General features: G+C 41.7%; 1 protein-coding gene across 10 annotated transcripts in view; it reads right to left on the reverse strand.

Moving 5' to 3' along the window:
* IPCEF1 (interaction protein for cytohesin exchange factors 1) overlaps nucleotides 1–21,788 on the reverse strand; it is a 202,004-nt gene extending 180,216 nt beyond the window's left edge. For 2 of the 10 annotated variants that reach the window (XM_063813586.1, XM_009452259.5), the window contains exon 1: nucleotides 20,008–20,306. The gene's annotated coding sequence lies outside the window, so the exon portion shown is untranslated. Of the gene's footprint in view, nucleotides 1–8,529; nucleotides 11,065–11,505; nucleotides 11,525–12,912; nucleotides 13,083–20,007; nucleotides 20,307–21,622 lie in introns of those variants that run through there. The other 8 variants (XM_009452261.5, XM_009452258.5, XR_010158231.1 and 5 more) reach the window with 7 other exon arrangements.
* Between the last annotated feature and the right edge of the window lie 5,792 nt (nucleotides 21,789–27,580).

Consider the following 27,580-nt stretch of genomic DNA (forward strand, 5'->3'; position numbering starts at 1 on the left):
TCTCTACAAAAATAAAATAAAATAAAAAGATAATGTCTATCTGTCAGATCATTCCAGTTCCAAAGATAACTATTTACATATTGATCTCTCTTCCCAGATACATTTATTCTCCCTAGTAATCCCCTCAACAGAACTCCTCTTCTCTGTGCCCCATCTTGCCACATAATATGTTTTGCCAGGATGGGACATGAGCTTCTGAACCCCAATGGGGAATGGATAATCACTTTCCTTATGTACATGTTAATAAAATCTGTATGCCTTTTCTCCAGTTAATCTGCCTTTTGTGAGTTGATTTTCCAGTGAACCTTCCAAGGGGAAGTTCCCCTTGGCCCATACAGTATCAATATAAGAAAATGTGCACACAGCAAAGAAAACAATCAACAGAGTGAAGATACAACCTGTTGAAGGCCGAGCACGGTGGCTCATGCCTGTAATCCCAGCACTTTGGGAAGCCAAGGTGAGAGGATTGCTTGAGCCCAGGAGTTGAAGACGAGCCTGGGCAACATAGCAAGAACCTCATCTCAAAAAAATGAATAAGTAAAAGAAAAAGAGAAGATACAACCTGTTGAATGGGAGAAAATATCAGCAAACTATTTATCCAAGAAGGGACTAATATTCAGAATAACAAGGAACTCACTCAAACAACTTAACAGTAACAAATCAAATAATCTCATTAAAAATGAGCAAAGGACATGAATAGACATTCTCAAAAGACATACAAATGACCAATAGATATATTAAGAAACACACAACATCACTAACTTGCATTGGGGAAATGCAAATCAAAACCACAATGAAAATGAAGGAAAAAACTGCAATGAAATATCATCTCATGCCAGTTAGAATGACTATTATTTAAAAAACAAAAATAACAGATGCAGGTGAGGAGGTGGAGAAAAGGGAACACATATACTGTTGGTGGAAATGTAAATTAGTATAGCCACTGTGGAAAATAGTATGAAGATTTCTTTAAAAACTAGAAATAGAACTACCATATGCTCCCACAGTCCCACTATTAGGTACTTATCCAAAGGAAAAGAAATCAGTGTATATAAGGAATACCTGTGCTTGCATGTTTATTGTAGCACTATCCACAATAGCAAAGATATGGAATCAACCTAAGTGTCCATCAATGGACAAATGGATGAAGAAAATGTGGTATATGTACACAATGGAATATCATTTGGCCATAAAAAAGAATGAAATCATGTCATTTGCAGCAATATGGATGGAACCGAAGGTAATTATGTTAAGTGAAATAAGCCAGGCACAGAAAGACAAATATCACATGTTCTCACTCACATGTGGAAGCTAAAAAAGTTGATCTCGTGGAGATAGAGAGTAGAATGATAGATACCAGTGGCTGGGAAGGGTATGTGTGTTGGGCGGATGAAGAAAGATTGGTCAATGGATACAAACATACAAACATACAGTTAGATAGGAGGAAAAGTTCTCTTTTTTTTCTCTTTTTTTGAGACCAAGTTCTCACTCTGTTACCCAGGCTGAAGTGCAGTTGCATAATCATGGCTCACTGCAGCCTCGACTTCTCAGTCTCAAGCTGTCCTCCTGCCTCAGCCTCCCAGGTAACTGGGACTACAAGCATGTGCCACCATGCACAGCTAAGTTTTTAAAAATTTTTTGTTGAGACAAGGTCCCACTATGTTGAGGCTGGTCTTGATCTCCTGGGCTCAAGTGATTCTCCCACCTCAGTCTCCCAAAGTGCTGAGATTACAGGCGTGAGCAATCACGCCTGGCCTAGAAAGAATGAGTCTTATATTCAATAGCAGAGTAGAGTGACTATAGTTAATAACATTGCATTATATGTTTCAAAATAGCTATAAGAGAGGACTTGAAATGTTCCCACCACATAGAAATGATAAATACTGGAAGTGATGGACACCTTAAGTACCCTGACTTGATCCTCACACATTCTATGCATGTAACAAAATATCATATGTAATCCATAAATATGTATAAATATTGTATATCAATAAAAAAGAAAAAATGTGCACAAACATACTCAATAAATTATAAAACAGCCAGAGCTCAGAAGTTCCATGCGAATAGGCATTTATAATTTAGGAGATTTCCTTCTCAAAATAGAGCAAAAACGGAAAGAAAAAGGCTAGAAAAAGACTTTTGAGAAAACAGCTTCCTACTTTGCCCATTCTTTAGATATAGACACTGAGTGTGAATTTAAGAAATTTCTCTAGTCTTTCCAAGAGAAAGAGGTACTGCCTTTCCATGGATATGTCTGAATAATAAAAAGATTGCTAAACCTGAATCTTTGTCACACTTACTCAAAGCCCCAGACCATGCAATGACATTCAGATAAGCGAAAGAATCTCTGAGTCTCTCTTTTATACCAGGAGACAAGACACAAGCTACAGGGTAGGCAAAGAGGCCAGGCCTCAGCAGCCGAATTAGCCAATGTATGTGAGTTATTATGAAAAAAGAGGCACAGCAACGAGGAAAGAGATTTGGCCACAGTCAAATTTCCGTTATTTATGGGGTAGAAGGGGGAGGGGGGAGGAACCAGGTTGGCTAGGAAGAAAAGTGTTAAGAAACAAAGCTATTTTCACCTAAGGACAAATGTATGAAGTCAGTGCTATATAATGTGAGAAGAAAACTAGCTCTGAGCAGTCTAAGCTTTGTGTTGTATGCAAAAGTGATCAGGCCCAGAAAGACTCGAGTAGAGGAGAGTAGAGGACTTCAGTGACATACCATACCACCCTTACCGTGGGGGCACTTGTTTAAAGTCACTTTGGACCATGGTTCCTGCTTGTAATCCCAGATAGTAATACACCCATTGGGGAAACTGTGGCTCAGAAGAGTTAAGTGGCCTGTCCAAAGCCATCCTACTAGTCAATGGCTAAGCTGAGGCTTGAACTTTAGGTCTCTTATGTAAGGTTTCCCCACTCTAGAGCATTCTATTGCTTGACTTTCATCAATAAGTTGTCTCTGTTGATTTATCATCTAGGTAAAGTTTGAATTCAAGTCTATTGATCTTCTGCTCCTTCATGCCTCCCAGCCTGAGTCATCCCATGGGGCATGTATTCTTAGCCTTGCACTTGGGTGGGTTGGGAGAACCTTACTCACTTGCCTTTGATGCCTTATAGCTAGGCTTTCTTTATAGAGTCATAGATACCAAACATACTTTAGCTAGAAGAAATTTTGACCTCATGTACTCTAACCCTGCCACTTTATGGATAGGGAACTGAGAGCCAAAGAGTTTCGGTGATTTTCCAAATGTGTCCATCTTGTTAGAGATAACTGTTCACAGCCTAGACTTTTTACTGCTAGACTCTTTATGCTGTTATATCTGGGTTAAAATGAGCATATGTTTGAAAAGAGAAGGTCTTTAAATTGTTATGAGTTACTAACACTGATGTATGAGTTAGACAGTCAGATGCTTCTAACTAAGGGTGAATTGGGATTGCCAAACTATCTGACCCATCTACCTCATAACTGTGGGCTGATAAGTGTCTGATCTAGACCTCTAAATGTTAACTGCCCAATAATGAAAATCCTAGTATTTTCAGAGGCCAAGGTAGAGAATCACTCTAGAACCCAGGAGTTTGAGACTGGCCTGGGCAACATGATGAAAACTTGTCTCCAAAAAACATACAAAAAATTAGCCAGGCATGGTAAAGCACATCTGTGGTCCCAGCTACTCAGGAGGCTGAGACAGGAGGATCGCTTGAGCCCGGGAGGTGGAGGTTGCAGTGAGCTGAGACTTCAGTGAGCCAAGACTGCAACACTGCACTCCAGCCTGAGTGACACAGCAAAACCCTGCCTCTAAAAAAATAAGAAAAATAAAATCACTTTGTTCCTGCCTAGCTGCCTCACCCATTATCTTCATGCACAAAAAACAACATACAGCCCATGAATAGCTTGTTATTTCAATGTAAATTATTGGTAAACAATTTAGGAACTGCCTTTTCTTTTTTCCTTTAAAAACCCACCTGTAACTGCTGTTAATCAGGGTGTATATTCAGGGCAACTTGAATCTGTGCTCCTCGGTGGCCATTCTCAAGATTTAGGTTCAAATAAACTCTATACTTGATCATATTTTCTGAATCTCATTATTTAATTTTGACCAATATAATTACCTAAAGGTGTGTTAACCCCTAAATGAGAGAGGAGAAGAGCCTAATCATTTTTTAAAAATTAAATTCAACCAAGTTCATTTGGTTCAATCAACTATCCATGAATTCTCAAAATAGTGTAAGAACAGCAAGAGTACATTGAGTAATAATTTATTTTATTTACTTACTTTTATCTTTTTTTAATCTTTAATTTTTTTTTTTTTTAATTTAGAGACAGCGTCTTGCTATATTGCCCAAGCTGGTCTCAAACTCCAGGCCTCAAGCATTGCTCCCGTCCAAAGTGGTGAGTGGTGGGATTACAAGCATGAGCCATTATGCCCGGCGTTTTTTGTTTGTTTGTTTGTTTGTTTGTTTGTTTTTTGAGAGGTTCTCGCTCTGTTACCCAGACTGGAGTGCAGTGGTGCAATCGCAGCTCACTGCAGTCTCAAACTCCTGGGATCAAGTGATTCTTCCACCTCAGCCTCCCCAGTAGCTGGGACTACAAGCGCACACCACCACCACATCCAGCTAATTTTAAAAAATATTTTTGTAGAGATGGGGTCTCACTATGTAACCCAGGCTCGTCTGGAACACTTGGGCTCAAGCGAGCCACCCCCCTCACCTCCCAAAGTGCTGGGATTACAGGCATGAGCCGCCGCTCCTGGCCAAGTGATAATTTAATTTCAAGCATGTTCAAGTTGTAAATAATGTCAGTAATGGGAGTGGGGGAAACCTGCTAGCAAGAGGAAACTGAGTGGGGATCCAGAGTTAGATCAAGGCTGGAAAGATGGGTGCTCAACATATTGCAGAGTAGCAGCTGAAGATACTTGAGGCTAGGGAACTTCCCAAAAGAGTCTCTAGAGAGAACCCCGAAAATCTGAGGCGGGTCTCAGTTAATTTAGAAAGTTTATTTTGCCAAGGTTGAGGATGCGCGCCCGTGACACAGCCTTAGGAAGTCTTGACGACATGTGCCCAAGGTGGTCAGGGCACAGCTTGGTCTTATAGATTTTATTTTTTAATTTATTATTATTATTATTATTTTTGAGACGGAGTCTTGCTCTGTCGCCCAGGCTGGAGTGCAGTGGTGTGATCTCGGCTCACTGCAACCTCTGCCTCCCCGGTTCAAGCAATTCTCCTGCCCCAACCTCCCTAGTAGCTGGGATTACAGGCGTGCACCACCAATGCCCAGTTAATTTTTGTATTTTTAGTAGAGACAGGTTTTGCCATGTTGGCCAGGCTAGTCTCAAACTCCTAAACTCAGGTGATCTGCCCACCTCAGCCTCCCAAAGTGCTGGGATTACAGGCGTGAGCCACTGCGCCCAGCCAGTTTTATACATTTTAGAGAGACATGAGACATCAATTAAAATATGTAAGAAGGGCCAGGCGCGGTGACTCACGCCTATCATCCTAGCACTTTGGGAGGCCGAGGTGGGCGGATTACCTGAGGTTGGGAGTTCGAGATCAGCCTGATCAACATGGAGAAACCCTGTCTCTACTAAAAACACAAAATTAGCCAGGCGTGGTGGCGCATACCTGTAATCCCAGCTACTCAAGAGGCTGAGGCAGGAGAATTGCTTGAACCCAGGAGGCAGAGGTTGCGGTGAGCAAAGATCATGCCATTGCACTCAGCCTGGGCAACAAGAGCAAAACTCCGTCTCAAAAAAAAAAAAAAAGAAATATATATATGTGTGTATATATATATGTGTGTGTGTATGTACACATATTATATTTATATATCATATATATAAAATGTATATATATGTAAGAAGTACATTGGTTAGGTCCAAAAGGCAGAACAACTTGAAGCAAAGGCAGGAAGGCTCAAAGTGGAGAGGGGGCTTCCGGGTCACAGATAGGTGAGAGACAAGCTGTTGCATTCTTCTGAGTTGCTGATCAGCCTTTCCAAAGGAGGCCATCAGATATGCATTTATCACAGTGAGCAAAGGAATAACTTTGAATAGACTGGGAGACAGGTTTGCCCTAAGCAGTTTCCAGCTTGAGTTTTCCTCTTAGCTTAGTGATTTTGGGGGCTCAAGATATTTTCCTTTCACACTAGGGACAGCAACACAGGGTGCCAAGAACTAAATCAAATAAGAGTCCATAGTTAAAAGAAAAAATTCAAGAGAGATGGAGTACAAGTCGCCAGGGTGGAAGAGGCTGAAAGCCCTGGGGCTTGAAGCCTACAGAAGGGATCATTTGGGGATGGAGGTTATGATTGATATTGAAAGGAATGCTGAATCCAGAAAGATTAGCATGAGAAAGATCCTAGATTTGACCAAAATGGAGCCTTTGAGAGGGGTCTGAATAGAGTGCAATGAACAAAACACGCAGGAAGTTTGCCAGGCTAAATCAGTTCCGGATCCTTTAATAGAGTGTGTGAATTTCCCAAGCTTCCTCCTTTTTCATCTTTCTTCCTCCTTTTGGCTCTTTTTCCTGTGTCCACTGGAAGGTTCAATGCGTAAGGAAAGATAAAACTAATTGTGAAATCTATTAAATGATTAGGGAAGAAATTACTCAAACACTAAAGTTGGAATGAACCTTTATAGATTGTGTGGATGTGTTTTATCATTACCACCACTCATTCCGAGTTGATTATATTAAACCTTAATAATTTATAATGTCTGTATGCCTTCACCTAAAAAGAAGAGTGTGATGTGTAAGCCTTGAACTGCTGCCTGAGCTTCAGCTGCTACCCACTTGGATTGATAACGTAAAGGAAAATTTAAGTATCTCAGGACTCCCAAACCCCTTATGTCAAAGAGGTTAAGCATAGAGGTTGAGTCACGCAACATCCTTTTCCAAATGAATAGCCGTTACTGGCATGCATTACCCAGACCGCCATAGAAAGGCAAAAGGCCTCAGGCATCTCCCAAGACTGCTCCCACAGATCATTTGAAGTAAATTCTTTGCTGGCCTCCCATAAGCATGGACATGCCAATTACACTTTAGGTCTGCAGTCTAAGTCTAGCTCCTAAACCTGAAGTCTGTTTGATTCCACACCAATAACATCATTACAAGCTTATTTTCCCAGGTACAGAACAAAGACAAGATCAATCATACCTCCACTTACCCAAAGACCTCTGCATAATTGAGTCTTCCTTTACTCCCTTTTTAAAATTTTATTATTCACCTTGTCTTATGTAAAATGTAGATTTCTGGGCATTGACTAAAGTCTCACAAGAATGTAACCATTCCTCTTACTACCTACTCGCCCCTCTCCCTACATGCCTTCCCCATTTTCAGGATAGAGAGCAGTGGCATCATCATAGCTCACTACAGCCTTGACTTTTGCGACTCAAGTGATCCTCCCACCTCAGCCTCCTGAGTAGCTGGGATCACAGGCACGCACCACCACACCTGGCAATTTTTTTCATTTTTTGTAGAAACAGTGGCAGGGTGAGGGGCTGAGGAGGGGGAGGCAGGCAAGGCTGGATTTTGCTGTTACTCAGGCTGGTCTCAAACTCCTGGTCTCAAGTGACCCTCCTGCCTCAGCCTCTGAAAGTACTAGGATTACGGGCATGAGCCACTGCGTCTAGCCTCCTTCCCCGTTTAAGGAAATGTGTAAATACTAAACCTCCTAAATATCTCTTCAGAAAAACAGCTGCAAGGCTGAGTATGGTGGCTCATGCCTGTAATCCCAGCACTTTGGGAGGCTGAGGCCAGTGGATCACTTGAGTCCAGGAGTTTAAGACCAGCCTGGGCATATGGCAAGACCCTATCTCTACAGAAAATACACAAGAAAACTAGTAAGGCTTGGTCACATGCGCCTGTAGTCCCAGCTACTCAGGAGGCTGAGGCAGGAGGATCACTTGAGCCCAGGAGCTGAAGGCTGCAGTGAGCTGAGATACGACCACTGCACTCCAGCCTCGGCAAAAGAGCCAGACGCTATAAAAGAAAGAGAGAGAGAGAGAGAGAGAAAACAGCCACAGGTGTGTCTGTGGCTCGAGTTTTTCCCAGAAACGCCCTAAAGCTGGCCTAATAAGCCTCGATTCATTGAGCCCCTTCCCTCAGTCACTCATTTCGGTTATCATAATATTTTCTCAAAGCCACTACATCTTTTTGTTGAGCATTATGTCATGTGCTTCTAGGGCTACAAAAGGGAAATAAGTGAAATAAGAAGAAAAAGAAGAAATTTCCTTTTCCTCCTATTCAATTAGTGGAAAGAAGATGTTAAAAGATTTAACATCATGCTTTGCCTACAAAACTCAGGAAAGTGCCATTTTATTAGGTGCAATACAAATGTATGAAAACTCTCCCTATCATCAAACTTCCAAAATGTTCCATTTCCCTGGGAAAGCTTTTCCTCCCCAAGTCGCCTCACTTCCCACCATTTCTCCATGTTGATCAGAGAAGTCTCAGTGGCCTCAACCTATCAACCAGCCTTCTTTCCTCCGCCAATCTGACCCAATTATGCACTCACTCTGTCTCTAAAATTACTCACATTGACCCAGGTGTGCTGTGACTGCTGTAGGTGTTGTTGAGAAATTATTTTAGGCAGATAGAGAGGAAAAGAGGTCCTTGGAAAGTTTTCGTCCCTTTTAAAGCAGCTCCAGGAACGTCTCTTGTCTAACAGGAAAGCCCGGCTCTTAGAACTGGGCTGGCAACCTTTGATATGCAAATGCAGGCCATTAGAAACTGGGTCCACCCAACATGGAGATTCCCACATGTCCTCTTGCCCTTGCCCCGTGGTGTGCCTGGCAGCATGGCCGACCTCACATATCCCCACGTGTGTAGAACATCAAGGCGCCCTGCATTTGCATATAAAAAGGCTAAGGTGGGAGGGCCAGTTTTTTGTGCAGGCTACGTGAATGACATGCCTAGTCAAACCAATCCCCTGAGCCCTATGCAAATCAGACACCGCCTCCTCTAGCCTCCTCATAAAACTGGCTGGTATCCACCACACTCCGAGTCTCCTCTCTCAGTTTTGGAGCACCTCTCCCTCTGTCTGTGTACAGGGGAGCTGCTTCTTTCTTTCTTCTCCCTTTTCTCTTGCCTATTAAATTCTCTGCTCCTTAAAACCACTCCACGTGTGTCCGTGTCGTTTTATCTAATTCACATGAGTCAAGATCCCTGGTGTTCCTCCACTCGTCGGAGCCATATCATGACTACTTCACTGCCCTTTCATGTCCTGGTTTTGTGCTTTTCTTCCATCTGTATATCCAGTAAATCATTATCACCAAAGATACTTACATCCTGTTTTTCAACTGAAAAATCTCATTCACACACATTATCTTATAGAGACCCCAGTGACTTTGGGGCATGTAAAGATATGAGGCTCCCCATTTCACAAATGGAGAAACTAAGACATAAAGAAAACAACCCCATGTTCACAGGTTTAGCAACTGGCAGCATAAAGATCTTCCCTCCTGTGGTCCAGGATTCTTCCCGGTATAGGAGTGCTCAATATGCTGGAGCACGAATACCAACTACCATTACAGATGGCGCCAGGGGAGAGCTCTGAGCCTACATTTTCCTACTGACTTTCATGGTCATCCCTCTCTTCTCCCCCAACCTGAAACTTTGCCCTTTTTTTCTCAACAGAACAGAAGTTATTATTCAACTTTTTTCTCCACCATTACAGGCTCCTGGATCATGCTCTCTCCAACTTTTAGCATACTTATTCTCTACACTGTTTACCATGACAATCACATGTCACTTTGGGTCTTTTGTTGTTGTTGTTCTTTTTGGAGATAGGGTTTCACTCTGTCACCCAGGTTGGCGTGCAGTGGCACAATCTCCTCTTCCTGGGTTCAAGGGATCCTCCATCCTCAGCCTCCCATGTAGCTGGGACCACAAGTGCACGCCATCACACCCAGCTAATTTTAATACATTTTGTAGAGACAGGGTTTCACCACGTTGCCCAGGCTGGTCTCAAACTCCTGACCACAGGTGATCCACCCGCCTTGGCCTCCCAAAGTGCTGGGATTACAGGCATGAGCCACCGTATCCAGTCGGTTCTTTTGTTTAATGTTTCATGTGTGTGTTTTGTTGTCACTGTAAATTAGTAAGATATTTGTAGTAACTTATTTTCTAATATTTATTTTATATTCTTCACAGTGCCTAATACAGAGAAAATTTACACGAATATTTGCTGAATAGGGATGAATGTCTCAGGGGACTGAACAGAAATTCTAGGCTTAAGACATTATCTTTCTTACAGTCAGAAAACTCAGAAATTTTGTGTGTGTGATGATACTGACAAGCTTAAAATCACATGGTGATCAGAGCCCTACTAGTCTCCAGGACCACAAAGCACCAATATAAAATTGCAAAAAAATACAAGCCAATTAAGAATAATCCACTTTCCAAAAGAGAGCTGCTGCCACCTGCTATGACACCTCCCAAACCATGCCTCAACCACTTTTTGTTCTTTCATTACCTTCTGCTTTCTTTTGTTTTACATGACTGCTCATCATTTTTTGGTTGAAAACGTGTTAGATTTGTCAATTCTTCACAGTATTTAATAATTCTGAATATCTGAGCTTTCCTATGGTCAGTTATCATAAAGAAAGAAATCTCTTCACTTATCCATTCAAAAACTTTGGCTACTGTACCCCATATGGTAAATTATTATATCTAAAATATATAATGTGTTAGGAATATGGTTTTAATATATTAAAATACACTTTTATCTCATTTTTTTGTAAACACACACTTTTTTTGTGAGATGGGGTCTCACTCTGTCACCCAGGTTAGAGTGTAGTGGTGCTATCTCGGCTCACTGCAAACTCCACCTCCCAGGCTCAAGCAATCTTCCCGCTTCAGCTTCCCAAGTAGCTGAAACCACAGGCATGTGCCACCGCGCCTGGCTAATTTTTTGTATACTTTTTGGTAGAGACAGGGTTTCACCATGTTTCCCAGGCTGGTGTCAAACTCCTGAGCTCATGCCCTCTGCCCACCTCAGTGTCCCAAAGTGCTAGGATTACAGGTGTGAGCCACTGGCCTCACATGTACATTACTAAAAAGCAAAAACATTGAAGATTTTACATCAAAATGTTAACTGTAATTATTTCAAGGTTATAGGATCATGAAAAGTATTTATCTTCTCCTTGCTTATCTGTATCATTGGCAATAAAATGCATTCTATATGTACTAAGGAAAAATAATTATTTTAAAAAATTTAAGCTCTAGATATCAAGAAAGTTGATAACACATTTTACTATGAGGTTGAATTCAAAGTGTTTGCCTAAAGAGATTATTTCTTCCCTCCTTTTTTCTAAATTGGCATATACTAATCTTTTCTTTTATTCAAGAACTTTTTCTGGTTGCATAATAATTAGAAAGAATGGATGGACTATCTGTATTAGTCCATTCTTATGCTGCTATGAAGAAATACCTGAGACTCGGTAATTTATAAAGGAAAGAGGTTTAATTGACTCACAGTTCTGCATGGCCAGGGAGGCCTCAAGAAACTTACAGTCATGGTGGAAGGGGAAGCAAACATGTCCTTCTTCACATGGCAGCATGAGAGAGAAGTGCAGAGCAAAGCGGGGTAAAGCCCCTTATAAAACCATCAGATCTTGTGAGAACTCACTCACTATCATGAGAACAACATGAGGAACCGCCCCCATGGTCTAATCACCTCCCACAAGTTCCCTCCCCCAACACGTGGGGATTACAATTTGGATTACAGTTCAACAGAAGATTTGGGTGGCCAGACTGTATCCCTATCCAAGCATATCCTCTCAAAACTCTGCCTTCCTATGTTTTAATCTCTGTTTTCTTCCCCTTTTCAATCTATATTATTAGAAAGAAATGCTCCATCACCCTCAACCCCAATTCTCCTCAGCTTTGATCTAGAAGTGTCTTTGGGAATGAGATTTTCCTCAAGGCTCAGGCAAATCTGGGCTGAGCACTCCTAAAATCATTATTCACCCAAACAGGCTTCCTCTGGCCTCTCTGGGGTTGGATTATACACATTCTCAGCTCCAGGAATGGAAAGGTGGACAAGCACAAAGCAACCTTATCCAAAAATAAGAAATTATGTAGCATCCTTTTCCTTATATTATAGTATATTCCCTCAGGACAGCTATATACTGGACGCTCAGGTCAAATAAGCCTAGGCTCAAATTCTGACCCCAGAGTCAAACTGTTGGGGTTGGAACCCTGACTGTACTATTACTAGGTGACCTTGAGCCAGGTTTGAAGTTCTCTGAACCTGTGTTTTCTCATCAGAGAAAGGGAACTAGTTAATAATAACAGCACTTCCTAGAGCTATTTGATTAAAAAATTAGATAATGAATGTAAAGCCTTTAACACCGTCCCTTGCAGACAGCAAGAGGACAGTACATGTTACCTCCATGTGCCACACAGCCAGTGGGGCTGGGGAAGCCCTGCATGGCCTGTTGGAAAAGCTGCAATTATCAGGTTGGTGCAAAAGTAGTTGCAGGTTTTGCCATTAAAGACTACTTTTTCACCAGCCTATAGAAAGAAGGGGTCCTCTTGGACTCTATTTTCTGCCTTGCTGTAAGGCTCACCTCAGTGGTTCCTACTGCCCAGAAAGTTCCAGGCATTGCCTAGAATATTTCACAGGCCAGGAGCATCCATCCATTGGCAAAAGGCCACCTCCACCATGATAGGAAACGTGAGCTTGTGGGGAGTGGACAGTGGTTTGGTGCTCAATGCCTGAAGTCCATTGAGATTGACAGAGGGATCGCTTGCTAACTTGCTCCCAATGCACAGAACACAAAGAGGATGCAATGCCCGGTGGAAATTACTACACTCCACGTCTAGGACCCTGTGACTACAGCTAATGCCAACTTGAAAGCAAAGTCACTTCAAGGCAATCAGGAGTCGCTGAGCCTTCATCGCTCAGCCCACTTACTGTGTTTTGGTGACCCGGTGTCTCTCTCCCCGTGCTGGCTTCTCAGCTCAGAATATCTGGGACTCCAGCGTTCCTCTCAAGGTGACTAATTTGTACATAACTTTGGAATGTTTGTGAGTGTTCACAAAATAAAACGGAATAGTACTCGAGTGCCTGGCTCAAACCTTGCTCCACAGTCCCTCCCTCAAGTCCCCATTACCTACGCAAAAGCTGCTCTAGTTGATTAATCAAGTTGAAAATCCGAGTGTGGAAAACTCTGGTAGCTGTGTTCCAGAGTAAAATCCAGCTCTAGCTGGAAAACTGTGAGTGCATTTGACCAAGAGAGTTCAAGTTCAGGCACTTCTCTTTGATAGACTGGCTATAACTGAGTCTAACCAAGAGACAATACTAATTCATACGATTCCAGGGGAATTTCAAAGGTGATCTTGTCCATTTAATTGCAATGAAATACCTGGCACATTACGTGGAAAATATTAGGTACTCAATAAGTATTTGGTGAAGGTTGAATATTCGTAAGTGGGTCCTTATCATATTATATGGTCAGCATTCACAACAACTAGTAAGAACAACTGCTTGACTATTTTTTGTCAGGATGGAAAAAGAGGTTGGGATTTGTGGCTTAACAAGGAACCAGAAAATAAGGTCTTTAATATCATTTGCTTCAGGCTTTTAATTGGTGGAAAGAACAAAGTTGTTACAAATGACTTGCGCTCCCAGCGAATAAACAGCAACGTTCCTGCAACAACCATTTAATCTATTAGAATAGCAGAATCTTCAAACATGTTCAAGAAATGGATGAGATTGTATATGTTCTCATCAGTCCATTAAACTATTACAGATTTATCCAATAGTGTGCTGTAGTCTGAGCTATTCAAACAGAATAATCATAAACAAGTAGCCTAAAACGCATGGTTTTCATGTTTATAGCCGTTTGCTTAGTTTTTCAAATAATTAAAGGTTTTCTCCTTCGAACATAACTTTGTATAAAGTACAGCTTATCTTTGGATAAACTGTGACACTTTACAAAGAATTATATTCTTTAGGAGTGAATAATGTTAAATTAAGGTTCCTGGGAAACGTTTTGAGTTGGTTTCATCTTGTTTCCTTTCTCAGAGGTTTGTATTATTTTATCTTATTATTATTATTATTATTATTATTATTATTGAGACAGGGTCGCTCTCAGTCACCCTGGAATGAATGCAATGGTGCGATCATTGCCTACTGCAACCTCAGTCTCCCGGGCTCAAGTGATCCTCCTGCCTCCATCTCCTGAGTAGCTGAGACTACAGGCATGCTCTACCACACTTAACTAATTTTATTTTATTTTATTTTATTTTATTTTATTTTATTTATTTATTTATTTTAGTACAGACGAGGTCTTGCTATACGTTGCTTGGGCTGTTCTCAAACTCCTGAGCTCAAGTGATCTTTCCACCTCAGCCTCCCAAAGTGCTGGGTCAAATTCCTGATTTCAAGTGATCCTCACCTCAGACTCCCAAAGTGCTGGGATTATAGGCATGAGCCACTGTGCTTGGCCTATTTTCCTGTTTTAGACTAAGGTTCAGTCTCTATTAATATATGTACATTTGCCTATAAGTAGTTAAATGTTCTATTCCTCTCTGGCGTTACAGATCAGTGCATAAAACTCTGAAGAATGCAGTTTCCTTCACAATAGTCAGGAAGAAAAGAACTTCTACCCTGTCCAAATTTGAAAAAATCTATCCAGTCACAGATTTCTACTGCATAGTTAGAAAAAGATTATATAAAATTAACAAGTCTAAAGAAAATTAAATATGGATCAATTAAGAGGAGACAAAAGATATTTTTAGTTTTACATAGATTAAATGTATTAGCTTCCTATAATGATATTTATCTGTTAAAAGAATGTTGTTCTGCTGGGGATAATCATGTAATAGGAACTAGGGTAATTCCAATTCTGCTGAAAAGGGGATTTAAGAGATTCTTATGTCACAGGGAAACTCAAGAATATGCTTGAAATCCTGGCTATTTATGCTGTCATTAAAGTACTTATGCAGGTACCAGCCTAAATTTATGGATCAAAGTGATCAACGATTACAGATGAACCACTAAAATGATCTAACATCCATTTATTGAGAAGTTTCCACTTGCTGTACACTTAGATTGCAGCCTTAGATTTTACATTTGGATCAAAGTTCCATCACATTCCATCATTTTCAGAATATTTGAACTTTTATTTCAATACAAACTGAGGTAAATAAATATCCCCCCCAAATAGACGCTGATGTTCCATATCTAACAAGTAACCAAATTGTCATGATAATCTGGGATCACTATCTAGACTCCATTTATGAAAGGAAATCTTTTATAGATTTCACAATAGCCTGATTTTCATTTTGTAAATGTGTCTCATTGTTGAGAGTGTCTTTATTCACTCCCATTCAATGATGAAGTGACTCTACTGTTTGAGGCCCAATGCCACAAGTTAACTTCATAGAAATGAGTCACGTCCAATTTGGCCCCTAGAAGTGCTTGCCAGCAATACAGATGGGCTTATTACTAGCACATAAAATTACTTTCATTCTTTACCTCCTGTATTAGCTTCCAAGAAGGGCTCCATTGGTTTATAATATTTTTGTTTTCTTCTAAGTATATACGCTTACTTTCATTTGGCCCATACATCAACGCAATTGGTTAGTTTTTTTATTTTTTCAGAGACAGAGTCTTACTCTGCTGCCCAGGCTGTACACCAGTGGCACAATCATAGCTCACTGCAGCTTCAAACTCCTATGCTCAAGAGATCCTTCTGCCTCAGCCTCCTGAGTAGCTGGGATTACAGGCACACATCACCACACCTGGCCACGTTTTTTTGTTTTTGTAGAGATGGGATCTTGCTTTATTGCCCAGTGGGTCTTCAACTCCTGGCATCAAGCGATCCTCCCAACTCCGCTTCCCGAAGTGCTAGGATTACAGGCATCAACCACCCCACCTGGCCTGGTTCGGTATTTTTATCTCAGCTTTTATAGATGAGAAAACTCAAGCGTGGAGAAGTTAAATGCTTGCTTGTAGCGCAAAACTATTATATACTACAGGCAGGACACTCAAGTCTCCTAGCCTTTTGATCTGCGGTGTTCCCGCTAAAAAACTGAGCCTAATAGAAGGCCCCATCAATATGGGTCCAATGATACTCAAAATGGAAACTGAATATTTTAAAATTAGATTGGGTATTGTTATGAAAGAGCAGCATGAGGGATCTTTGTGGTGACGGAACAGTCGCATATCTTGACTGTGGTTGTGAACTACCCAGGAATGGTTCTGAGGTCCCCCGAGTCCCCTTTTGTTCCCTGCTGGCTGGAAGCATTTCCTACGTGGTACCACCTGACTGCCTAAGAAGACAATCACGGATGTGCAATCATGTCAAGGCACAGGCAGTTTCCTGGAAAAAAGAACAACTCCTTTCCACTATCTCTTCACTAAGGAATAGAAAAGAATTTCACTTGGGTGATTTTAAAGTAGAGAGCAAATCTGCTCTGCTCAGACTCGCCCTTGGTGTCAAATCACTATTTATATAACAAAACCTTTAACATAAATGAAAACAATGTAATGTGTAGAATGGTAGTTAGACCACAGGCTCAGAGACACAAAGGTCTGGGTTTGAATCCCTCTCCCCTGCCTATTGTGGTGGTTTGAGGCAGGGGACTTTACCTCTCTAAGCTTCAATTTCATGGAGATAACAATAGTACTATTTCCCAGAACTGTTTTAAGAAGTGGCTTAAATAGCATAAAAAGGAACAAGATCATGTCCTTTGCAGGGACATGGATGGAGCTGGAAGCCATTATCCTCAGCAAACTAACGCAGGAACAGGAAACCAAATACCGCATGTTCTCACTTACAAGTGGGAGCTGAACAATGAGAACACATGGACATAGGGAGCGGAACAAGACACACTGAGGCCTGTGAGGGCCGGGGGAGAGGGAGAGCATCAGGAAGAATAGCTAATGGATGCTGGGCTTCACACCTAGGTGATGAGTTGATCTATGCAGCAAACCACCATGGTACACATTTACCTATGTAACAAACCTGCACATCCTGCACATGCACACTGGAACTTAAAGTAAAAGTTGAAGAAAAAAAAAAGACATTGTAAATGTAAATGTAACTAAATGTAAATGTAAACTAAAAGGTAAAAATAAAAGTGCAGATCACAGTGTCTAGAACCTAGCAAGTGCCCAGTAATATCATTGGTTTTTTATTCAGCACTCCACATATGAAATATTCAGAAAATGCTATAGAATCTGTTGGGAATCCTATCTTGCTGCTGTTTCTATTTCAATGCTTAGTGCATGCTGGGTTTTTGTTTCTTCAATTAATTCTTTCATTTCTAACTTGACTTAGTTTTCCTTGACGACCTGGTCATTTTTTTATTCAGACTTCTTTTGAAAGACTCATCCACATTCTAGTAACTTTGGGCTGAGTTTAAGCTGGCTCACTTTTCACCTTTCAGCTGCTTCTATGTCAATCCCTGTGTCAGTCTGGGAGACCTGTATTTGCTCACATTTGTTCAGCCCTTTGCCTTTTTGTCTGCCGACTATCTCTCCTTTCTAAGACAAAGATTGATTCTAAGACAAAGACAGAAGATTCTTTTCAATGCCTACAAGCCAAAATATTTTATTTTGGTTACGTCCCTGATAAGGGACTCCATGGTGACCTGCTGGCCCTGTGAGATGGCAGGGCCAAGATTCTAACAACAGGAATGATAATTCTTGAATCCACAAAATAATCTGTGACTCCACAGAAATGTTTTTATGACCTCTCCCTATGAGTACCAAGATGATAAACATATGGCAACATTCCCTAAGAAATGTATTAACAATTATACTGGGAGATTTAAATTTAACTTATAATTAATAACTGACAAATTGACTATTGCATTTTTTAGGAAATCATCAAACTCAGGTCTAGACGCAGTTATAAGTCATCCAGAGAAAATAACCCATTTTCATGTCATTCTAGGAATTAATCAGACCAGCCAGCCCCAGTGGGACCATGTTTCCTTTTTCTCACTTCAGAGTTGACACATGATTCTGCACCAGCCTTACTCTCAAAGGGGATTTCCCTACAAAGACTAAATAATATACATTTTAAGTGTCATTTCTTAGACTGCAATGAACCAGGAACTTCAGCACACTATCACTAAAACATTGCTTTTGTCGTCCTGTTGGTGGAAGATTTAAGGAGGGTTAAATTTTTCTCCATTTCTTTTCTTTTCCTTTTCCTTTTCCTTTTTTTTTGAGATGAAGTCTCCCTCATTGCCCAGGCTGGAGTGCAGCTGCGTGATCTCGGCTCACTGCACCTCCCGGATTCAAGTGATTCTTGTGCCTCAGCCTCTTGAGTAGCTGGGATTACAGGCGCCCGCACCACGCCCAGCTAATTTTTGTATTTTTGGTAGAAACAGGGTTTCGCCATGTTGGCCAGAGTGGTTTGGAACTCCTGACCTCAGGTGATCCGCCCGCCTTGGCCTCCCAAAGTCCTGGGATTACAGGCATGAGCCACCGCACCCAGCCTATTTAGTTTCTTTCAACATTTGTTTTATTTTGAGATTATTAAAATAGTTCAGGTATGTTCCACTAATGAAAAATCTGGGAAGAAAATAGAGTACAAAGTACAAAGAAAGAAAAACCACGAGCTATAAGCCCACTACTCATATATTAACATTTTAACGCATTTCACCCAAATCTTGCTTCTCTGCAGTATTTTTACATAGTTGAAAAAGTTATGTTCCTCCTTTTTGGACTTAGCATTACATCATGAGACTATTTCCATAAATATCATTTTCTTGATGACATTTCTTTATATACCACCATGTGCTCAACCATTCTGATAACTAGGCTTATCATATTTATTTTACATTAATGGTTCTTTTAAAAACTCACTTTCACTTTACAAAATTCAGAAAATGCACAAAGCATAAAGAAGAAAAGAGAAATTAGTGATTAAGTTTTTAAGCGTGGCTCTGGCAACTTGAAAACTGATATCGATAACTGCCGTTTAATGCAATCATATTTTTAACCCTCACACAACAACCCAAAAAGTCAATATGTTATAGTCACCACTTTATAGGTTCAGAGGTCATAGAGCTGGTAGGTTCAGAGATATAGATTTTGAACAGATATGTCTGACCCCCCAACTGTGTTTTCTCTTGGCTAAATTATACTGACTTTCCCATGATTACCTCCACCATTACCTCTACTACCATCACCTCCAACCACCATCTCCACCATCTGTACCATCACCTCTACCATCACTTCCTCAACCATATCCACCATGTCTACCATCACTTCTACCATCTATCACCTCCACCGTCACCTCCAACCACCATCTCCACCACCACCTCCACCACCACCTCCACCATCTCCTCCACAACCACCTCCACCATCTCCTCCACCACCACCTCCACCACCTCCTCCACCACCACCTCCACCATCTCCTCCACAACCACCTCCACCATCTCCTCCACCACCACCTCCACCATCTCCTCCACAACCACCTCCACCATATCTACCGTCACTTCCACCATCACCTCTACCACTCCAATCACCATTTCTGCCATCTCCATTACCACCTCCACCATCGCCTCCACAACCACCTCTACCATCTCCACCGTCACTTCCACCATCACCTCCCCTACGACCACCACTTCCAACACCACCCCCTTTATCTCCACCTCCACCTCCACCACCATGTATTGCCACCCCTTTCACTTTACTGACCTAGGGATTTTTCTGATCCCCGTTCTACACACCCTTTCTTTACTCCACACCTTCATATTCTCCTCTCCTCCTTCACTCTGACCTTTTCTAACATTCACTTTTTAAAGTGCCTGAGTAACAGAGATAAAGCAATGGCTTTCCTACCACATTCATTTTATGAATTATGCCAGTTATTCATTCATTCAACAAATATTTACTGAGAGCAGGCACTGTTCTGAGCACTTGGGAGCACAAGTAACTCCTCCATTTGCAGGATTCTCTTTAAGGCTAAAAAGCTTATTTTTTAGGATTTTTCTTCACACACACACACACACACACACACACCATTTGCCACATTAGACCTACTTGCAAATTGTTAACCTGTACTGCAATTATCAGCTCACACTGCAGAGCCTCCAAGCTGGATGGAAAGCAGAAGTGAGCTGTTCAAAAGGATGCACGAGTCAAAAGGAAAGTCTCAGGCAATAGTGATGAAGTAATTTCTTATCTCTTATTGCCACAGCAAACTACCGCAGGAAAGAACTTCCTATTTCCATACTCTGATGATGTATATTTGCTTAACACAGCTTGCCTGAAATAGTTCATACATGGACCCACTCCAGAAAAGACACTTGATTTATAAAAAGAGGAATGGAAGGAAATTAAAAGGTAAATTAAAGAATGAGTTCATCAACACATACACAAACTTACACCCTTTTCTTCCTTGCTTGCATGATGTGAGCAGAAAGAAATGTGTGTTCTTTCCATTTCTGTTTCTTTTCTTTCTTTCTTTCTTTTTTTTTTTTTTTTTTTTTTGAGATGAACTCTTGCTCTGTCACCCAGGCTGAAGTGCAGTGGCGCAATCTCAGCTCACTGCAACCTCCGCTTCCCGGGTTCAAGCAATTCTCCTGCCTCAGCCTCCCAGGTAGCTGGGATTACAGGTGCATGCTCCCACGCCCAGTTAATTTTTGTATTTTTAGTAGAGACGGGGTTTCATCATGTTGGCCAGGCTGGTCTCGAACTCCTGACCTCAGATGATCCACCCGCCTTGGGCTCCCAAAGTGCTGGGATTACAAGCGTGAGCCACCGCACCCGGCATTCTATTTTCTATTTTCTTTTCTTTCTTTTTTTTTTTCTTCCTGTAGAGATGAGGTCTCATTATTTTGCCCCCAGGCTGGTCTCAAACTCCTGACCTCAAGTGATCCTCTCGCCGTGGTCACCCAAAGTACTGGGATTACAGGTGTGAGCCATTGTGCCCAGCCCTCGGTTTCAATTTTCTACATAAAATAAATAACTGGATAGAAATTAGACTTTATCAAAGACAGCACTAGGAACACATAGGCCACTCAAGACTAATAGAGCCCACTGCTGTAGTCAAAGATGCTTCAGTGGGTTATAATTCTGACTCCTATAATTAAATACTTTCACATATACCCCAGCAAAGAAAAATCAAGTGCCCCAGACACCCTTACTAAAAGACTCTGAACCAACAACACCTAGCTTTCATTTTTATACCAGAGATATGTTGTCAAGCCTGAGACCTTTATCAAAGTGTAAAATGTCCCCCAGCTGCCTCCATGCAAAGGAAGCTCCCTTGCAAAGAACACTCTTTCTCGAAAGAGGGCGGCCCCAGAGCGCTTCCCCAAATGAACTCCTCAGGACCCAAATACATGCTGAATTGTGCTTTTCTAAATCAAACCTGTGGTCTGCAGTCTAAACACCTATCAAGACAACACCCATTTAAGAAACATAAAAGCAGAGTGAGTACACAACTCTCTCCTCTTTCAAAGCTTTCACAGAATTAAAGAATCTTTAGCACCTGGCTTCCCAGATTACAGAGAGCTGAGTGAATATTACATCCCCAAAGTCACATTTCCTACCTCACTACTCTAAGGAGAGTGCTAGGGTATCCATTGCTTTGCCATCTTGATCTGTCAAGCAGTTACCTCTCATACATCAGCCAAGAAGTGACGTTACTTACATGCAATACAAAGAGAGTAAATCCAAGAGCGGTCTTATTCCTGGATTCAGAAGCCTCATAGTACTCTGAGGCCAAGCTCGAGGATTCTACTCAAAGCAGCCTCAGCTCTGGAAACTCAGTCAACCCAGAACTAACATTCAAAGCTGATCAGAGAGTAAAGCTCTTTCGAAAGAAGAGGAAGTGTCATCTCCACTTCCTCAATCCTATCGTTCTTCCTTCTCATTGTTATGAAACCCTTCCTTGATGCCCATATCCAGGACATAGTACATGTAAGGCAAGCACACCCCATCTGCCTGAGTTCATTGATCACTAAGCACTGCCCAGTGTATTCATTTGCCGAGCACATTAGCGGAACAGTTCATGGTTCTGCTTTCCTGTTTTGGAGGCAAGGATGTTCATTTACAGGCATGAGGTTGAGATGATCTGCAGAGTCATTCTCAGCATTTTTGGGTGAAATGCCACTTCAACCTCTTTAGGTTCAATCTTCTTTCAGATTTCCCTCTTTCCTCCTTTCCTAATCGTTGATAATGCTCTAATAAACAGGGGGTACAGATACATTTGTAAAAAGTATTTTAGGATAAAAATAAGTCTTAGCCTGCCATCTTTTGCAGTAGACATAGAAGAGTCTCTAACCACAAAACTTTTCTTTCCCACATTGGAAAAGGATAATGGCAGGCTGAAAGTCAGAGATATTCCATCTCATTACAAATTCCTGCCCTCCCAATCTCCCTTTCAACACCAGCTTCTTGTTTCTCTATACCTTCTTGGGAAATGAATACAGCTGGGTGTGATGGCAGATGCCTGTAATCCCAACCACTCAGGAGGCTGAGGCAGGAGAATTGCTTGAACCTGGGAGGCAGAGGTTGCAGTGAGCCGAGATCGCACCACGGCACTCCAGCCTAGGAGACAGAGCAAGACTCCAACTCAAAATAAATAAATAAATAAATAAATAAATATGTGTGTGTATATGTATGTGTGTGTGTGTGTGTGTATATATATATATACACACATATAATATATAGAAACCTAATCCCCAATGTGATTGTATTTAGAGGTGGACCTTTGGGGAGTGATTAGGTCATGAGGACAGTGCCCTCATGAATGGTATTAATTTTCTTATTAAAGAGAACCTGGAGATCTGCCCACCCCTCCACCATATGAGGACATGGCCAGAAGACAGTCACCTAGAAACAAGGAAGCAGGTCCTCACCAGACAATGAATCTGCTGGCGCCTTGATCTTGGATGTCCAGCCTCCAGAACTGTGAGAAATAAATGTCGTTTGTTTGTAAGCCACCCAGGCTACGGTGTTTTGATATAACAGCCTGAACGACTACGACAAAGATAAAATGTAAACTAAATCTGTGGAGGAGTGAAAAAATGAAAGAAGATGCTGTACATTTTGAGCAGGAACAAAATGAAGGTTCTCTCAGCGGCTTCTTGTTTGTGTACACTTCTATTTCTGGAAGTGCTGCCTCATCTTCTCCCTATATTGAGTTGTCTTCTAGTTCCCTGCTTTACGTAGAAAAAAAAAATGGTACTAGGTGATATTAAAGGAATTTAGTGGTATCAATAGCATGGCCTGGCTTCTCACCAGACATTTAGATGCCATCATCAAAGATATCCTCAAAAGACATGTTATTTACCTTTATGGGGCCAGAATAGAGCCAATTAAATTCTTTGAGCAAAGATCACCTGATTTGTAGAATTAGAATAATCCTCAAAACGGCCGGACTGTCAGTTCAAGATGACGGGCTGACCACAGATTTGCTCCCTCCCTCCCCAAAGACTCCGTTAAAATGAGAAAAGTATAAAAAGTTTATAGGGCCGGGCACGGTGGCTCACACCTGTAATCCCAACACTTTGGGAGCCCCAGGCTGGCAGATCATGAGGTCAGGAGATCGAGACCATCCTGGCTAATATGGTGAAACCTGTCTCTACTAAAAATACAAAAAATTAGCCGGGCCTGGTGGCACGAACCTGTAATCCCAGCTTCTCAGGAGGCTGAGGCTGGAGAATCGTTTGAACCTGGGAGGCGGAGGTTGCAGTGAGCTGAGATTGCGCCACTCACTCCAGCCTGGGTGACAGAGCGAGATTCCGTCTCAAAAGAAAAAAAAAAAAGATATAAACCCACAATAACCCAAAAAAGAGGAAAAGCATCAGAACTTGGGAGAGCACAACAGCTTTCTGGCAGCCTGAAAGCCGATGGAGGAGCAATAACAGATGGAGGCAGGCAGGGGAACCACAATATCTCATTAGTTAGGAGAACACGGCATTGGAGGAAATTGCCCGTGTTTGGTGCTGAATCCCTGAGAGGACCGGAACTCAAGCCAAAAGAAGCTAAGAGAGCTAAATGAGTGATAGAGTGACAGGACTGAAAACAGGAAGAGTAATTCAAAGTCTGTAAGAACTCAGCCCCTCCCATACCCCTCTTTCAAATCTCTCTGTCCGCCCAGCCTCTGCACAGCAAACACACACAATTCCAACCCCGGGCAGCATACCGAGGATTCGTCTCTACACATAGTGAAATCATGCAGAGAATACAGGCATTGTATGTGGATATGAGCCCTCCAGAGTCAGAACTCCACATTCTGGCAATAAGAGCCTCATCTAGCATGTGCTGGATGATGGATGATGTGCTTTTTTTTTTTTTTTTTTTTTTTTTTGAGACAGAGTCTTGCTCTGTCACCCAGGCTGGAGTGCAGTGGCATTAGTTATCTTGGCTCACTGCAACCTCCGCCTCCAGGGTTCAAGTGATTCTCCTGCCTCAGCCTCCTGAGTAGCCAGGATTACAGATATGTGCCACCACACCCAGCTATGTTTTGTATTTTTAGTAGAGACAGTGTTTCACCATGCCGGCCAGACTGGTCTCAAACTCCTGACCTCAGGTGATCTGTGCACCTTGGCCTCCCAAAGTGATGGGATTACAGGCATGAGTCACCACGCCTGGCCTAGATATGCTTCTAATCAGTATCCTTAGAGACAGTCCTGAAGATATTGTATCCATTAAAAAGAACAGGATGCTAAGAAAGATAAATAATCTGAAAACAAGAAAGACCCCTTGGATATTGCAAATATAATTGTTAAATAAAGATTTTGATAGGTTGGATGATAAATTCAAGTGAAAATTTCAGGAAATATTATTCAATGACATAGTCAAAGAAATAACATAAAGGATCCCCCTGAAGTCCAAGAATATTTAGATTAAAAAGTCTCATTGAGTGCCTAGGATGAAGAATTTCAAGTCACTGAAAAATTTCCAAACTCCAGAAATAAAGAGAAAATCTTAAAATCTCCCAAGCACAAAAAATAAGTCACTTTCACAGAAACAAGGAATTAAAGGGCTCCAGATTTCACAGAAGTAGCATTAAGGGTTAGAAGGTCAGCGAACACAGCCTTCAAAGTTCTGAAGGATTTATATTTCACTCTAGAATTTTGTGTTCATTCATCCAGTGTATTAGTCCATTTTCATACTGCCATAAAGAACTGCCAGAGACTGGGTAATTTATAAAGGAAAGAGGTTTAATTGACTCTTATAAATTAAAGAGGTTTAATTCAGCATGGCTAGGGAGGCCTCAGGAAACTTACAATCACAGTGGAAGGTGAAGGGGAAGCAAGGTGCCTTCTTCACAAGGTGGCAGGAAAGAGAAGTGCTGAGTAATGGGGTAAGAGCCCCTTATAAAACCATCAGATCTCATGAGAACTCACTCTCACAAGAACAGCATGGGGGAAACCACCCCCATGATTCAATTTCCTCTACCTGGTGTCTCCCTTGACACGTGGAGATTATGGGGATTACAATTCAAGACGAGGTTTGGGTGGGGACACAAAGCCTAGCCATATCATTCAGCAAATATTTTTGAGCACTGGTCTAGGCAGTGAGGATGCAGCAGTGAACCAAATAAAATCCTGCCCTCAGGGAACTTCTTTTCTCATGCTCAGATCAGGATGGTGTGCTCCCTACACAAACAAAGAAAGTAAAATATAATGTGTTAGGTAGAAGTAAGTGCTAAGGAGGAAAAATAAATCAGCAGAGGAAATATATAGAGTCCAAGGAGAGGCTAAAAATTAGATGGGGAGGCCAGCGAAGGACTCACAAAGGTGACCTCTGAGTGACAGCCTGGAGGAAGTGAAGGCGTGAGCTGTGTAGACAGCTAAGGGAAGAGACATCGGCAGACAGAGCCCCAAATGCAAACATCCTGCCACCCCCAGAGCCTCTGGGTGCCGCAGGAACAGCATGGGGGCAGGTGTGGCTGGAACAGAGCAGAGCGGGTCAGAGATGGAGAGGGGAGCCAGGGAATCCATGATTATGGTTAGGTCCTATGGGGATCGTTGTGAGAACTTGGGTTTTTGACTCTGACCAACTAAACCAGGAGCTGACAAACTATTTCTGGAACAGGCCAGATAGTAAATATTTTAGATTTCGTGGGCCAGTCTCTGTTCAATTACTCAGCCCTGCCATTGTGGTACCAAAGCAGCCATAGATAACATGTAAAAGAGCAGCTGTGCTCTAATAAAACTTTATTTAGGGCCACTAACATTTGAACTGGCTATAATTTTCACGCATCACAAAATCTTCTTCTTTTGATTTTTTTAAGCACCTAAAAATGTAAAAAACTGTCATAACTTACCAGCTGTGCAAAAATAGCCAGCAAGCCAAAAGTGGCCCATGGAAAGTAGGTTGCTGATCCCTGAACGAAACCATCAATTAGGTGTGAAGGTAGAATATGCCCGTTTTCAGATATATCAGAGCTGACTCAGAAGGATGACTGCCCACAAATCCTTTTTTTTTTTTTTTAATTTTTATTTTTTGAGGCAGAGTCTTGCTCTGTTGCCCAGGCTGGAGTGCAGTGGCATGATCTCACCTCACTGCAACCTTTGCCCCCCAGGTTCAGCGATTCTCCTGCCTCAGCCTCCCAAGTAGCTGAGATTACAGGCGCCTGCCATCACGCCAGGCTAATTTTTGTATTTTTAGTAGAGACAGGATATTACCATGTTAGCCAGGCTGGTCTTGCACTACCGACCTTTAGTGATCCCCCCATCTCGGCCTCCCAAAGTGCTGGGATTACAGGCATGAGCCACTGCGCCCAGCCTCCACATACCTTCTTAGGAAGTTACTTGATGATGGACCCCAGCAAAATAAGGGAGTAAACTAAAAAATGGAAGTGGTGGAATCCAGGAAACAGAAGACTCAACCTGGGAGCGTCGCAAAGGGAAATCCTTGGATGGGAATCAGGCAGCTGAACCACACAGCAAACATCAGCATGGAACTCGGTAAGAGAGGAAAAGTTTCCAAAAGCAAAGTATTCAGGGGAAAATGGAATCACAGAGCGTGATACCACCCCTGAAATTATGGAGTAACCAATATGGGCAGCGCAGCCAAAGAAAGAAAAATAGAAAAACAATTAGAAAACATCAAGAAATAACAATAAAAGCAGTAAAGGAACAGAATGGAATTACTCTTTACTGTTCGGCTTGTGAAGTTAATGATAATTTTTATAGTCATAATAATGCAATACTCACAACTGATTTTCAACTTTGAGGATCAAGATCTGGAGAAAACATGTAAAACAAGAAGATACTGTAAGTGGCAGAGTGTGGTGGCTCGCACCCGTAATCCCATCTTTGGGAGGCTGAGGCAAGAGGACTGCTTTAGCCCAGGAGTTCAAGCCAAGAATGGGCAACGAAAGGAGACACTGTCTCTATGTATATTTTAAAGAAAACAAAAGAGAAAAGATTAAGACAATATAAATGTTAAAGTATGCTGGACTCTGATGGCAGCCACTAGCTACTGAAAATTAAGCTTTAGCTAATTAGAATTAAGTAACATAAAAATTAAGTAAAAAAATTAAGTAAAATAAAAATTAAGTAAAAAAAAAATTCGATTCCTTGGTTGCACCAGCCACAGTTCAAGTGCTCAGTAGCCACTGGTGTCCAGAAGCTCCCATCTTGCATAGCAC

Source organism: Pan troglodytes, chromosome 5, assembly GCF_028858775.2.
Source record: "Pan troglodytes isolate AG18354 chromosome 5, NHGRI_mPanTro3-v2.0_pri, whole genome shotgun sequence".
NCBI lineage: Eukaryota > Metazoa > Chordata > Mammalia > Primates > Hominidae > Pan > Pan troglodytes.